Source organism: Equus asinus, chromosome 17, assembly GCF_041296235.1.
Source record: "Equus asinus isolate D_3611 breed Donkey chromosome 17, EquAss-T2T_v2, whole genome shotgun sequence".
NCBI lineage: Eukaryota > Metazoa > Chordata > Mammalia > Perissodactyla > Equidae > Equus > Equus asinus.
The window spans coordinates 32,680,050-32,696,475 of NC_091806.1; the positions used below are offsets into that span (position 1 = coordinate 32,680,050).

The window sequence follows — 16,426 nt, forward strand, 5'->3', positions numbered from 1 at the left end:
TCCATTGTGTATATATATCACATCTTCTTTATCCATTCATCCCTTGATGGGCACCTAGGTTGCTTCCAAGTATAATGCTGCAATGAATATAGGGGTGCATGTATCTTTATGCCTTTGTGTTTTCAAGTTCTTTGGATAAATACCCAGCAGTGAGATAGTTGGATCATATGGTAGATCTATTCTTAATTGTCTGAGGATGCTCCATACTGCTTTCCATAGTGGCTGCACCAGTTTACACTCCCACCAGCGGTGTACGAGGGTTCCCTTCTCTCCACATCCTCTCCAACACATGCTGTTTTCTGTCTTGTTAATTATAGCCATTCTGACTGGAGTAAGGTGATACCTCATTGTGATTTTGATTTGAATTTCCCTGATAGCTAATGATGTTGAGTATCTTTCCATGTGCCTGTTGGCCATCCATATACCTTCTTTAGAGAAATCTCTGTTCACGTATATTGCTCATTTTTTAATTGAGTTGTTGGTGTTTTTGTTGTTGAGATGTATGAGTTCTTTGTATATTTTGGATATTAACCCCCTATCTGATATATAGTTTGTAAATATCTTCCCCCAATTGTTAGGCTGTCTTTTCATTTTGTTTATGGTTTCCATTGCGGTGCAGAAGCTTTTCAGTTTGATGTAGTACCATTTGTTCATTTTGTCTTTTGTTTCCCTTGCCTGGTCAAACATGGTACTTAAAAATATGCTGCTAAGATCAATGTCAAAGAGCATACTGCCTATGATTTCTTCTAGAAGTTTCATGGTTTCTGGTCTTACATTCAAGTCTTTAATCCACTTTTGAGTTGATTTTTGCACATGGTGTAAGGTAATGGTCTACTTTCATTCTTTTGCATGTGGCTGTCCAGTTTTCCCAACACCATTTATTGAAAAGACTCTCCTTTCTCCATTGTATGCTCTTGGCTCCCTTGTCGAATATTAGCTGTCTATAAATGTGTGGGTTTATTTCTGGGCTCTCAGTTCTGTTCCATTTATCTGTGCGTAGGTTTTTGTGCCAGTATCATGCTGTTTTGGTTACTATGGCTTTCTAATATATTTTGAAATCAGGCAGTGTGATCTCTCCAGCTTTGTTATTTTTTCTCAAGAATCCTTTGGCTATTCAGGGTCTTTTGTTGTTCCATATGAATTTTAGGATTCTTTGTTCTATTTCTGTGAAAAAAATGTTGTTGGAACTTTGATAGAGATTGTGTTGAATCTATAGATTGCTTTAGGAAGTGTGGACATTTTAACAATAATAATTCTTCCAGTGCAAGAGCATGGAATATCTTTCCATTTCTTTGTGTCTTCTTCGACTTCTTTCAACAATGTTTTATCGTTTTTGGTGTACAGATCTTTCACCTCTTGGTTAAGTTTATTCCTAAATATTTTAATTTTTTGTTGCAATTGTAAATGGGATTGTATTCTTAATTTCTCTTTCTGCTACTTCGTTGTTAGAGTATAGAATGCAACTGATTTTTGTATCTTGATTTTGTATCCTGCAACTTGACTGTATTCATTTATTATTTCTAAAAGTTTTTTAGTGGATTCTTTAGGGTTCATTATATAAAATCATGTCTTCTGCAAAGAATGACAGTTTCTCTTCTTCTTTTCCAATATGTATCCCTTTTATTTCTTTATCTTGCCTGATTGCTCTGGCTAGAACTTCCAAAACTATGTTAAATAAGAGTGGTGACAGTGGGCATCCTTGTCTGGTTCCTGTTCTTAGAGGGATAGATTTCAGTATCTCTCTGTTGACAATGATATTTGCTGTGGGTTTGTTATATATGGCCTTTATTATATTGAGGTATTTTCCTTCTATGTTCATTTTATTTAGAGCTTTTATCATAAATGGATACTGTATCTTGACAAATGCTTTCTCTGCATCTATTGAGATGATAATGTGATTTTTATTCCTCATTTTGTTAATGTGCTATATCACATTGATAGATTTGCAGATGTTGAACCATCCCTGCATCCCCGGAATGAAACCCACTTGATCATGATGTATGATCTTTTTAATGTATTGTTGTAGTTGATTTGCTAGTATTTTGTTGAGGATTTTTGCATCGATGTTCATCAGTGATATTGGCCTATAATTTTCTTTTTTTATGTTGTCTTTGGGTTTGGTATTGGGATAATGTTGGCTTCATAGAATGATATAGGAAGCCTCCTCTCCTCTTCAAGTTTTTGGAAGAGTTTGAGAAGGATAGGTATTAAGTCTTCTTTGAATGTTGGCTAGAATTCACCAAAGAAGCCATCAGGTCCTGGACTTATATTTTTGGGGAGATTTTTGATTGCTGTTTCAATCTCCTTACTGGTGATTGGTCTATTCAAATTCTCTACTTCTTCTTGATCCAGTTTTGGAAGGTTGTATGTTTCTAAGAATTTATCCATTTCTTCTGGATTATCCAATTTGTTGGCGCATAGCTTTTCATAGTATTCTCTTAGTATCTTTGTATTTCTGAGGTGTCCGTTGTAATATCTCCTCTTTCAATTCTGATTTTATCTATTTGAGCCTTCTATCTTTTTTTCTTGGTGAGTCTAGCTAAGGGTTTGTCAATTTTGTTTATCTTTTCGAAGAACCAGCTCTTGGTTTCATTCATTTTTTCTATTGCTTATTTAGTCTCTATTTTATTTATTTCTGCTCTGATTTTAATTATTTCCTTCCTTCTGCTGACTTTGGCCTTTGTTTATTCTTCTTTTTACCGTACCTTTAGATGCACTTTTAGATTGTTTATCTGGAATTTTCCTTCTTTGTTGAGGTAGGCCTGAATTGCTATAAACTTCCGTCTTAGAACGGCTTTTGCTGTATCCCACAGATTTTGGCATGTTGTATTTTCATTTTCATTTGTCCCCAGGAATTTTTGGATTTCTCCTTTGATTTCTTCATTGACCCAATCGTTGTTCAGTAGCATTTTGTTTAATCTCCACATTTTTGTGGCTTTTCTGATTTACTTCCTGTAATTGATTTCTAGTTTCATACCTTTGTGGTCAGAAAAGATGCATGGCATTATTTCAATCTTCTTAAATTTATTAAGACTTGTTTTGTGGCCTAATATGTGACCAATCCTGGAGAATGTTCCATGTGCATGTGACAAGAATGTGCGTTCTGTGGTTTTTGGATCGAATATTCTATATATATCTACTAAGTCCATCTGGTGTAATCTGTCATTTAAGGCCAGCTCTTCCTTATTGATCTTCTGTTTGTATGATCTGTCCATTGGTGTAAGTGGAGTGTTAAAGTCCCCTACTATGATTGTGTTACTGTCTATTTCACCTCTTATGTCTGTTAATAATTGGTTTATATATTTAGGTGATCCTATGTTGAGTGCATAGATATTTACAAATGTTATATTTTCTTGTTGGATTGTTCCCTTTATCATTATGTAGTGCCCATCTTTGTCTCTTGTTACAGTTTTTGTTTTAAAGTCTTTTTTGCCTGATATAAATATTGCTACCCCTTTGGACACGTTCCTTTGCCATTTGCATGGAATATCTTTTTCCATCTTTTCACTTTTAGTTTGTGAGTGTCTTTAGGTCTGAAGTGTGTCTCTTGTATGCAGCATATATATGGGTCTTGTTTTTTATCCAATTGACCACTTTATGGAATTTCATTGGAGTGTTTAGTTAATTTAAGACATTTAAAGTAGCTATTCATAAATATGTATTAATTGCCATTTGTTACTTTTTTCTGGGTGTTTTAGTAGTTCTTCTCTGTTTCTGTCTTTTTCTCTTGCTCTCTTCCCTTGTGGTTTGATGGCTTTCTTTAGTAATATGTTTGATTTCTTTTGTCTTACTTTTTTGCCCACTTATTATAGGTTTCTGATTTTTGATTACTATAAGGATCCTATTTAATATTCTATGTATATGAAGTCTATATCGAGTTGATAGACTCTTCAGCTTGACCTCTTTCTAAAAGCTCTACTTATTCACTCCTCTCCTCCCACATTTTATGTTTTTCAAATCATATATAGTCTCTTGTTTAGTCTGTGTCTATCCATTACCCTCTTATCACTGAAATAAATGATTTTAGGACATTTGTCTTTTAACCTTCATATTATCTTCACAGGTAGTTGACCTGCTACCTTTACTATTTTTTCTCTTTACAAGTGGTTTTTTTGATAATTTTTTTACCTCTATTTTTGGTCATCACTTTCCCACTTAAATAAGTACCCTCAGCATTTCTTGCAGAACTGGTTTCTTGGTGATAAACTCCTTTAATTTTTGCTTGTCTGGGAAGCTCTTTGTCTCTCCCTCCATTCTGAATGACAACCTTGATGGATAGAGTATTCTTGGATGTAGGTTTTTTCCTTTTAGCACTTTAAATACATTGTGCCATTCCAGTCTCGCCTGTGTGGTCTCGGCTGAGAAGTCTGCTGATAGCCTTATGGGCTTTCCTTTGTATGTCACTTGTGGCCCTTCTCTTGCTGCTTTTAGGGTTCTCTCTTTATCTTTAATTTTGGACACTTTAGTTATAGTATGTCTTGATGTGGGCCCCTGGGCTTATCTTGTTTGGAGCTCTCTGTGCTTCCTGTGCTTGGATGTCTGTTTCCTTCCTTAGGTTAGGAAAATTTTCATCTATTATTTCTTCAAATACATTTTCTGCCCCGTTGTCTCTCTCTTCTCCTTCTGGGAAACCTATAATCCGAATGTTGGCACACTTGATATAGTCCGAGAGTTCCTTTAGATTGTTCTCATTCTGTCTAATTCTTTTTTCTGTTCAGCTTGGGTGATTTCCTCTAGTATTTCGTCTAGCTTCTGATCCATTCTTCTGTGTCCTCTATTCTGCTATTGAGTCCCTCTAGTGAATCTTTCATTTGCAGTATTGTATTCTTCATTTCTGATTGGTTCTTTTTTATATCTTCCAGCTCTTTGCTGATGAGCTCACTGTGTTCATCCACTCTTCTCCCAATATCTGTGAGCACCCTTATGATATTTTGTTTTAACTCTTTGTTGAGTAGGTTGCTTATTTCTGTTTCATTGAATGCTTTTCTGGGGTTTTGTCCTGTTCCCTTCCTTGGAAAGTATTCCTTTGTCTCTTCATTATGCCTCTTTCTGTGTGCTTATTTCTACGTATTAGGTGAGTTAGCTATGTCTCCTGATCTTGGAGAAGTGGCCTTATGTGTGAGATGCCTTATGAGGCCCAGCAGTGTGCTTCCCTCTCATCACCAGTCTAAATGACCCAGGAGTGACCCCTCTGTGGGGTACTTGTGTCTTTCTGCTGTGGCAGGGTTGCTCTTACTGCAAGTACCTAGGGAATCTAGTCTTTCCTTCCATGGTCAGCTGTTTGTAACTCCTGTTTGGGGAGCCTCAGCAACATTGGCTACAAAGTCTATCAGCACACTCCTATTGCAGTTTTCCTCTTAATTGGGTTGGTACCCAGTGTAGCTGGTTGCTAGGCTCAGGGGCTTACAGTTGTGATAAGCCTTAGGCCTACAAGGCTGTTGTCCATTCTCCTCGGAGTGCAGCTGAGTGGGGCTGGCCCTAGGCACAGGATCACTCAATTGTTTCATGCTTTGTAAGGTGGGGCTGACCCTTTATATGGCTATTTGTGAAGCATAGGTCTTCTCTCACTGATAAGCCTCACCCCACACAGGACCACACACACCATCAACACAGTCCTGGTCCATGCACACTTCCCAACCCCCTGGAGTGTACCCTGACACCACACTGCAGACATCCCCACCTCTCCACCAATGCCCCCCACAGTTCATCTGGTCCTCACACAGGCCCTGCCCCACAGAGGTGGACATACTCACCTGCCTGTAGAGGATCAAGGTGCCCAGTCAGTGCAGGCCAAAAAGTAGCCTGAGGGCTTGTTTTTGGGTGGGGCCAGTCCCTAGAGCTGCCTGCCCTGGCTGAACTGTATTAAATCTGTGCTCTAGTGGGTATGGCAGACCTCTAGGCTAACAGACCAAGGGAAGAACCTCAATGGCGCCCACCAGGGTCTGTGGCAGCAAGCCTGACCAGGTCAGAACAACAGCCTCCACCAATGTCTCAGTCTCCAAAGAGGTCCCTCTTCTCACCAAGATGCCTCCAGAGCCACCAGATGAGTCTCATTTCACCAAAGGACTGTCAGCCTTCTTTCTGGTGATTTTAGGTTGCTGCAAAGAGTGAGTTTGTGTATGGGCCCTTTAAGACCTGAGTGTTTTCGGCTTTTGGCTGATAGTTTTTCTGGGGTATCCCTCTGCAGTTAATAGCCAATGAAGCCAGACAGATAGACCCACGTCTCAGTTGTGCTGAGTCTGAAGGATGCTTATAGCAGTATCACCCCCGCTACACACCTCACTACTCCAGGGAGGGCTGTGTACCTTAGGGTGTCTCCCGCCTGGCCAGCTGAGAAGCTCCACTGCTCCCAAATGTGGCTTTTTTCCTCTTCAGTAGGAATTTCTGCCTCTTCCGCCTTAGTCAGGACTGTCCCTTTCTGTGGGGGTTCTTTTTATCCAGTTTTCAGTTTTCTAGCCAGGGTTATTTTTCCAAAAATAGTTGTAACCTGGTTGTGTTCGTGGGAGGAGATGCATTCAGAGTCTGCTTATACTGCCATCTTGATGAGATCTAATTTATTTTATCAATAGATTAATTTCATCACGAGTGACCCTAAAACTAGTGTATTTACCCAGGAAAATGTTGAATTAAGATTCACTTCTCAGGCTAGCCCAATGGCATAGTGGTTAAATTTGTGCACTCCACTTCAGCAACCTGGGGTTCACAGGTTTGGATTCCAGGTATGGACCTACACACTGCTCACCAAGCCATACTGTGGCAGCATCCTACATACATAATATAGGAAGATTAGCACAGATGTTAGCTCAGCAACAATTTTCCTCAAGCAAAAAGAGGAAGATTGGCAACAGATGTTAGCTGAGGGCCAATCTTCCTCACCAAAACTAAACAAACAAAAAGATCCACATCACTTTGTAGAGAAGAGAGATGGTAAAAAATATATAGACATGTATATATTTTTCAGTGCATTGTTTTTTCCAGATTTAAGAGTGTCCATAATTCTGTGTGTTGGTTGACATAAGTAGTTTGATAAGGGACCAAAAGAGTGCCCTGATCACTCTGCTCTGGATAATAGTGCCTCTCCAGTGGTCTCCACACAACCAATAGCAGGAGTACAGAGGGAGCAGAGAACTCTGCATGTTCTATCAAAGACCTTTGCGTCCTTTTCTCTCTCACAACCTCATAGTCTGTTTGTCATTGCCCACCTGTAGACCTTAGGACTAATCTCATTGTTCTATTTATAGCTATGTTACTCACCATGAAACTGAGAATGTCAGATCAGCCCTCAACCCCTTTTAAATAATATCCATATCCCTTTAGTTCCCTTTTTCTGTCTCAAAACTCACTCTTGTCCAAACTCTTGAAAACTCTTCCTTGTACCCTCTCGAATTTATAGTTAGTCATCAACATAACCCAATATACACCTAACCTCTCCTCTGAAAGTTCTCTTTACCTACTTGGTCTAATTGAAATCTGTGTCCTGGAACAGTGCTTCCCTTGCAGCCATCTCACATGGTGGTGATTTTCTCTCCCACTTTCCTCTTAACACTGTATTTCCTCATGTTCTTGACTTTGTTAACAGTATAATACTCTGATTTTTGTTTTCTCTGAACTCTGTCCTTTGGTGATGTTATTTAATCTTGTAAATTTAAAATGACATATATACATATATAGAAAAATTAGAAATTGCCAACATACTTCAAATTAATATAATCTAATGCTGCCAGTCTTCTCCTCTGAACTCCAGACTTATATATCCTGGTGTTTATGCATCACTTCTACTTTGATGGATAAAAAGAATCTCCAACTCAGTGTGACTAACCTGTAATGGTTTCTATTGTTTTTTTCCAAACAACTGCTGCTTCTACACCATTCCTTGTATCACTATACCAAAAAAATGGAGTCATCATTGTTCTCTCTTTCTCTAATGCCCTATATTCAATGTATCAGGAAATCCAGCCAACTGTACTTTTGAAATATATTCAGAATTGGATAATTTCTCAGCGCCTCTCTCACCATCACCATGATCAAGTCATCTTCATCTCCTGCACAGATTAATGAGATTAATGCAAAGGAACACGTAATGGGTGAGATTACAGGATACCAAATTTCATTTTCATGTGGAAGCCCTCCTTAACCTCACCTACAATTTGGATCCCTAGATAGAGCCTGTCACTATCTTCAAACACATGGTTAATATATTAAACTAGCTTTTAGATGTAATAATATCTACATTTATAGGATGTGTTTAAAGTGTTAGGTAATATTGTTGTCTCCAGGCGTCCATCTGAAGGCTAGGTCAAGCAGACGAAAGAATCAGCAAATTCAAAGACTAGGCAGTGGGATTCATCCAATTAGAGGACAAAAAAGAAAAAAGAATAAAAAAGACTGAAGATAGCATGACACTAACAGGACACCATTAAGTGAACCAATATACACATTATAAAGATCCCAAAAGGAGAAGAGAGAGAGAAAAAGGCAGAAAGATTATTCAAAGTATTAATCTCTGAAAAAGTCTCTAACCCAAGGAAAGAAATAGACATCCAGATCTAGGAAATTCAGAGAGTTCCAATTAAGATAAATCTAATGATCCCCACAGTGAGACACATTATAATTAAATTGTCAAAAGTTAAAGACAAGGAGAGAATCCTACGAGTAGCAAGAGACAAACAGCTTGTTACATGCAAGATAACTCCCATAAGACTATAAGCAAATTTTTCAGCAGAAACTTTGCAGGTCAGAAGTGAGTTTCACAAAAAACCCTCCCAGCCAAGGCACTCTACTTAGCAAAGTTGTCCTTCAGAATTAAAGGAGAGGTAAAGAGTTTTCTAGATAAGCAAAAAGCTGAAGGAGTTCATCACCAGTAGACCAGCCTACAAGTAATGTGAAAAGGTCTTCTTCAAGCTGAAGCTGTCTATTTTTATTCCCCCCATACACAAATATCAGTTATCAATGGAGTTGTTTTGTTATTAAAATAGAGTTATAAATATAAGATGGTTTATGTAAGCCTCATGGTAACCACAAAGCAAAAGCCTATAGTAGATACACAACGATGGAGAAGAAGGAATCTAAGCTTATCATTTCAGAAAATCATCAAATCCCTAATAAAGAGACCAAGAGAAGAAAGGGCTCACTATCACTTTTTTAACAATAATATTTATTTATTTTCCAGCTTATTTTTAACTATTTTAATTGCTATTTTGTTGGTGTTCTTAGGTGTATTTTAATTATTTTTATGTTTTATTGAGATATAATTGACATAGCATTAGTTAAGTTTAAGATATACAATGTGTTAATTTAATACATTTATATATTGCAACATGATTACCATCACAGCATTAGTTAATAAGTGGTCTAGATTCCAAGAGGTCATATAATTATCATTTTATCATTGCACTTTTGTGGTGAGAATATATCAGATCTAGTCTCTTAGCAACTTTGAACGATATAATAGAGTTTTATGGACTGTAATCACTATGCTGTGCATTAGATCTTCAGAGTTTACTCATCTTTTAGTTGCAGGTTGGTACTCTTCAAATATAGCGCTCTTGAAAAATCCCATTTAATAAAGATGTCTTTTTTTGTTTTGTTTTGGAAAAACAATTCAGATTTGTTTTCCTAAATGCATTATACATGTAAAATTTATACATGAAAAGTTGTGAACCAATTGTGATAATTTGAATGTTATTTTGAGTATACAATAAAGTGTTCAATCATTCAATCAATAAAGTTATTGATCTCTCCCTCAAAAAAAAATCCTGAAAATGAGAAAACATTCTGTTCCACCAATGTAAAGTAGATTTCTGCTTTTGTCTCTCATTTTTCTATGTACAATTGCATGTATATTCTATACATCACTATATATATACGGCATTTTGTTCTACATGTTATTGTATGCTTCTTAGGGTGTTTAGTGTCTATTTCCTCCATTACACTTAAGCACCAGGAGTGCAAGAATGATGTTTATTTTTCATGAGTCTGTATTCTCAGGGTTAATTATTATGGCTGAAACACATTTGGGATCTATAAACAGTTAAATGAATTGACATTTCTTCTGAATGGTGCAAATATTTAAGCTGAATTAAGGGAAGCACTACTTCTTGGGATCCACTTATCTTGCTTAATGGCAGAGCACACATCTATGTCCCTAAATATTTATGTAAATTGCAGCCCTTAAATCATGCTGTGGTTCGATTTGTGCGTTATCAATGAGAATTACTGCAAGTAATGTAAATATCTCCATGATTTCCCTCAACAAGCAGAGCTGGATCCCCATAGACACTTTAATCGCTTGTTCCCTAGTTAGGTGAGATAAAGATTTTTGCAGCCCTATAGGGTATTTGTCCCCTGAGAGTTCCATGACAATATAACTCCCTCCTGGATCCCATTATTTAAGCTTTCAAATCCCAACATGACTCCATTTGGCCTTATGTTACAGGGAGCAGCCAAGATGCCAGAGTGGCTTTGGCCATTCATTTAACTATTTATTCAGTTAATAGATGTCTAGTAACAACAGTGACCTTCCCCAAACTGTGCTATTACTAAAGCATGCAACAAAGTCCAGGGAAAACAACCAAAAATAGTAGTGATGTTGATTGTGATTATTACGATTACCTCTTACCAAGTAAAATTCATTTTAGAGATTTTTAAAATTTTCTTATCATGGCAACAGTCTTAAGGGAGGATGTTGCTGGGGCTACATTTTTACTATGTCCATTTTATAGGTGAAGATATCAAAGTTCAAAGAGCTTAAGTGACTTATCTAAGAAGAGTGAGGAGCAGATCTAGGACTAGAATTCTTGTTAGCTGATTCCAAGGCCAATAGTATTTTTTTCTTCAATTTCTCCCTGCCTCTAGTGCACTTTAAACATTTTGGCCAAATGCTGATGAAGAACTTCCCACTAGGGCATTTACTTTTTTTCATAGACTGAATTATGATTTCAGATGCACTCACGTATGAAGGTGCTGGACTTGCTTGTTGTATTGTTCAGGGAGTAAAGTAAGCCTACAAATCTACTAGGTTAGATCTACTGGCTGCATAAGTTTGCCTGGATACAGGTAATCAGGAAAATGCATCAAGGAAGCCATTTCTCCTTCAATTTATTCAGAGCTTGGACTTGAATCTTGTGAATATTTCCAGTATCTATTTTATGAACCAGAGGTTATACGTCTAAATACTGTGGAGATGCTATTAAAACATGTATAAATATCACGTGACATAGAGAAAAGCACAAGAAAACCTGAATCTCAGCTTTACTCAGTATAAGCTTGTATAACTTTGAAGAAGTTATTTAAACTATTTCAATTTCAATTTGCTCTTTTAGGGAATGTGATAATAGTAGTTATCTTGACTATCAAGTTTAACTTTATTTTTCCTCCAGGAAGATGTTGAATTGAAACTCAATATTTCACACATGGAAAAGAAAGTTGCCAAAAAGTTTTGAATTGATTCCTAGCACAATTTTTTTAAAGAATTTTAGAAATCTATATCTGTGCTATTGATTCAAGTCAGCAGTTTTTTGCACAATCAAGAGGGTATCCCAGTCACTCTGCTCTGATAAGTAGCCCTCACTCCACTAATAGCAGGGGTGGACTCCGCCCAGAATCTCCATGCTTCTGTCATGACCCTCGCCTGTCTACTCACCTTTCCAACACCTATCCTCATTTGGAGACCCAGAGGGCTAATCTCATTATTGTATTTATTGCTATGTCACTCATAATGAAGCTGAGGATTGTGATATTGGCACTGAGCTCCCACAAAATAGTGTCCATACATCTCTGTATATCCCCTTTACTAACCCTGACTTTCACTCCTGCCCAGCTCCTGGAATCATTCCACCCTGAGATTTATAGACAGTCATCAACATAACCCAATATACAGTTACACTTTCCTGTGAAAGTCCCCTTTACTTACTTGGTCTAGCTGAAATCTGACCGTATTCTTGGAAAGTGCTTCCCTTGTATCCATCTCAAGTGGTAGCAATTTTCTCTCCGCCATCCTCCTTACCACTGAATCTTTTCATTTTTTTGACCTTATAACAAAAGTGTACTGTGATTTTTGTCTAAACTCTTCCTTTGGTGGTTTCATTTATTCTTGTGGATTTAATATGTTATACGTATGTTAAATCATTACAAATTGCCAAGATGGTTCAAATTAATAAAATCTGTTGCAGCCAGTCCTCTCCTCTAAACTCCAGATTGTATATCCAATTATCTATGCAGAACTTCTACTTGGATGGCCAAAAGGATCTCAAAGACCAATGAAATGATCTCTTTTCCCCATATTCCCAGACATCCACTTCTTTTTCATGATTTTGTGTACTGCTATACAAACACTGGAGTCTCCACTGACTCCTCACTTTCTCTCATGCCCCTTTTCAACACATCAAGAAATCCAGTTCTCTACTTTTGAAATATATCCCAATGTGGATAATTTTTCATTGTCTCTCTCACTACCATCTTGGTCCAAGGAATCATCATCTTTTACCTAGAATATTATAATGGCTTCCTAAATTTTTATCACCTTTCTTCCTTATCCTGCTAAATTCGATTATCAACAAATTTACTAGGGTGATCCTTTAGAAAAATAAGTCAGGTTATGTCACATTTTTTTCCAAATTCTGTAGCGCTTTCCAATCTCACTAAGAATAAAAGCCTAACAAATTAAAGTAGTGAATGAGGTCATTACAGCTTCTCCCTGCAATAATTCTCTGATCTAAACTTTCTTTCTCTCTGCAGCCTTATTGGTTTTCTTGCTGTCCCTAGAACAATCTTGGCATGTTCAAACCACAACACCACGCATTTTCTGTTCCCTCTGCCTGGAATGCTCTTCCACAAAATATACTCAAGGCAGTGTCAGGCTTATACTAGCTACTCAACAAAAATTATTGAAAAAAAATACATCACTGGATCACATATATAGTTGCTGCAATAGGAATTAATCTCTTAAGTATTTTTAATCTCTAAACTATTTAGTTACAGTTTTAGACTTGATAAAATTTTCAGAGTTCATTTTGGAAAGATTCTTGACTTAGAAACATAACTGGAAATTCCATAATAAGATTTTATGGAGCCTTCAAAAAGTACCCTTATATAGTTCATTACATCAATGATAATGTATCAAAATTTGTATTGTTCTTATCTGTGATGGCTGCATCCAAGTGTTTTCAGGTTCTGAGAAGAAAGTACAATGGGACAAAAGAAAAACTCACCTACACTTTGAATTTCCCAAGAATGGATGCATTTTTGAATACTTATTAAATGTCAGATGATATTATTATCCACATTTTACAGATGGGGAAACTAAGGCCTGGACACATTAGTTAGCACTCAAGGTAACTCAGAAAATAAACGGGTTCTTACTGTCACAGCTGGAATGGCCACTCATATAAACAGAAATCTTGCGTGAAAAATTGGAAAAGGATATATGAAAGATAGGAGTGTAAAAGGAGTTTGGGAGAAAAGAAAATGTCATGAATGATGTTATGAAACCTTTCATTTCATCCTTATCTGAAAGTTTCATCCTATATTATCCACCTCTTTAATCCCAGATAGATCAAGCCCTCTTTCCAAATCATTAGATCAAACAACCTATGTTATTCCAGTTTGCATTATGAACCCAGTTTGATAACTGCTGGCTGAGTGATGTTTCACACTCTCCCAAGTTCATCTATTCTGTACATGGTGGAGGGGGGATTTGTATTCTTTTAACAGGGCTCCAGATCAGGTTTTTCTGAATGCAAAAGTTAAAAACTGGATTAATATAATGAAAGTTAAACACTGTTTTATAGATCATTTTACTCCTTATACACAAATTTCTACCATTTTCCACTATGTGGTAAATTGCACTTTCCAGGGCCGGTTCCATGGCCAAGTGGTGAAGTTCACATTCTCTGCTTTGCAGGCCCAGGGTTCATCAGTTTGGATCCTGGGGCAGACCTACACACCGCTCACCAAGCCATACTGTGGTCGCATCCCACATAGAAGAACTAGAATGACTTAAAGCCATGATATACAATTACATACTGCAGCTTTGGAACAAAAAAGCAACAACAAAAAGAAGAGGAAGATTGGCAACAGATGTTAGCTCATAGCCAATCTGCCTCATCAAAAAGAAAAAAAAATTACACATTCTTTGTACTATATTATACTGAGACCATTTTAGGCTAACAACATGTTTTATTTATCTTTTACTATCAAATAACACTGTTCTTGACACGATGGAAAAGACAAAAAAAAAGTCAGTTGAAGTAAAATTAACTCAATTTCACATTAATTTTACTAAGTCACTTAACATAAAGCATAATTTCTGATTGTTTTGTAAACTTTTAATTGGGAGTTGGAGCTGTTCCAATTGGGACAAAATCTGATGATCTTGCATAACTCCTTTATTTTCTTCTCTTTACCTTAGTTCAGTCATCTATGAATTTAGGAGATTGAGATGCATTGCTTCCAGTTCCTTTTACCCCAGAGACACTATGATCTACCAACAATTTAAAATTGTATTTAGTTGACATGGCCATGCTTTAGATCCAGAGTCTCCTGGAAACATACTACGGCAATACTGAAATAAGGCAAAGAGTGGACATGTTGATTGATTTCAGCACTCTTCCCTCCATTTGTCATTCTGCTTCTATTTTCTCATTGCTACAGGGCAGCCACATAATTCCCAATTGATCCCCGTGGAGAACAGTGCAGTGGTAACTGAGTTCATTCTTGTGGAGTTAACTGGACTCCGAACTGCAGATTCCGCTCTTCATGATCTTCTTTCTCATCCACCTTATCACTCTGGTTGGGAACTTGGGCACAATCAAGGTGATTCTGTTGAATTCTCATCTCCACACCCTCATGTACTTTTTCCTCAGTAACCTCTGTCTGGTGGGCCTTGGGTATTCTTCAGCTGTCACTCCCAAGGTGATGGCAGGATTCCTCACAGGAGACAAAACCAATGCCTATAATGCTTGTGTCACCTAGTTCTTCTTCTTTGTGGTCTTTATCACTGTAGAAAGTTTCCTCTTGGCCTCAATGGCCTATGACTGCCACGCAGCAGTGTGTAAAGCCTTGCATTACACCACCACCATAACAAGAAGTGTGTGTGCTTGTCTGGCTATAGGCTCCTACTTCTGTAGGTTTCTGAATGCCTCCACCCACGCGGGGATCATTTTCAGGCTCTCTTTCTGTATGTCCAATGTGGTCGGTCACTTTTTCTGTGATGCTCCTCCTCTCCTGATTCTCTCATGCTCAGACAACTACATCAGTGAGATGGTTATAATTTTTGTGGTGGATTTCAATGATGTCTTTTCTGTCCTGGTCATCTTGATCTCCTACCTGCTTATATTTATCACCATCTTGAGGATTCACTCATCTGAAGGATGCTAGAAGTCCTTTTCCACCTGTGATTCCCACCTCATTGCATCTCCATCTTCTATGAGACAGGCATCTTCATGTACTTACAGCCCAGCTCCAGCCATTCTGTAGACACAGACAAAATCGCATCTGTGTTATATACTATGGTCATTCTCATGCTGAATCGAATAGTCTACAGCCTGAGGAACAAAGAGGTCAAGAGTGCCATTAAAAAGGTTGCAGGAAAGGCAAAGTCTTTTCTAGGACTCATATTTTAATTTCATTTAATCTACAATAAGGCAGTTTCATCCACCTTAGATCTATCTAGTGAACATATTCACCCATACAACCCATAAATTTCTAATTTCTTGTAGTATTTTCCTCAGCTATTGATGAAATCTAGAAATCAAAAGTCTTAACCTGATTAAGAGGATAAGAGTAATCACTCGTGGGGCTGGCCCTGTAGCCGAGTGGTTGAGTTTGAATGCTGTGCTGCAGGCGACCCAGTGTTTCATTGGTTCGAATCCTGGGCACAGACATGGCACTGCTCATCAAGACTGAGGCAGCATACCACATGCCACAACTAGGAGGGCCCACACGAAGAATGTACAACTGTGTACTGGGGGGCTTTGGGGAGAAAAAGGAAAAAAAATAAAATCTTTAGAAAAAAAGAGTAATCACTCATGATATGGAGTTCTTATTTTGAAAATACTTCTTAATGAACATGTTCACCTACACTCCCACGTGAATATGTACACGCACATGTATGTAGAAGCATATGCACATTACATCCCTCATGAGAAATCCATGAAACCCACACACCTACAGAAGGAGAAATTAGTTTAGATATACATGAGATATGTCTATTGTTATAGTAGAATTTAAAAGTTATTTTTGTGTCTGACAACACATTCTTAACATAAATGTTTGACTTAATGGAAAATATATATATATATACACACACTATATATAACATATATGTATTTAGTTTTTAAAAATCATATTTCACTTTATGTTTTTACGTAGGAAAAGGCAATCAGTTTTATGTATTTTTTAATTTGCCTTATGAAAGTACTTCCAAAGT

The 16,426-nt window shown here is 37.3% G+C and overlaps 1 pseudogene; it reads left to right on the forward strand.

The window, feature by feature from the left end:
- The first annotated feature begins 5,925 nt into the window (after nt 1–5,925).
- LOC106822148 (olfactory receptor 5B12-like) lies at nt 5,926–15,620 on the forward strand (annotated as a pseudogene).
- Nucleotides 15,621–16,426: the final 806 nt, after the last annotated feature.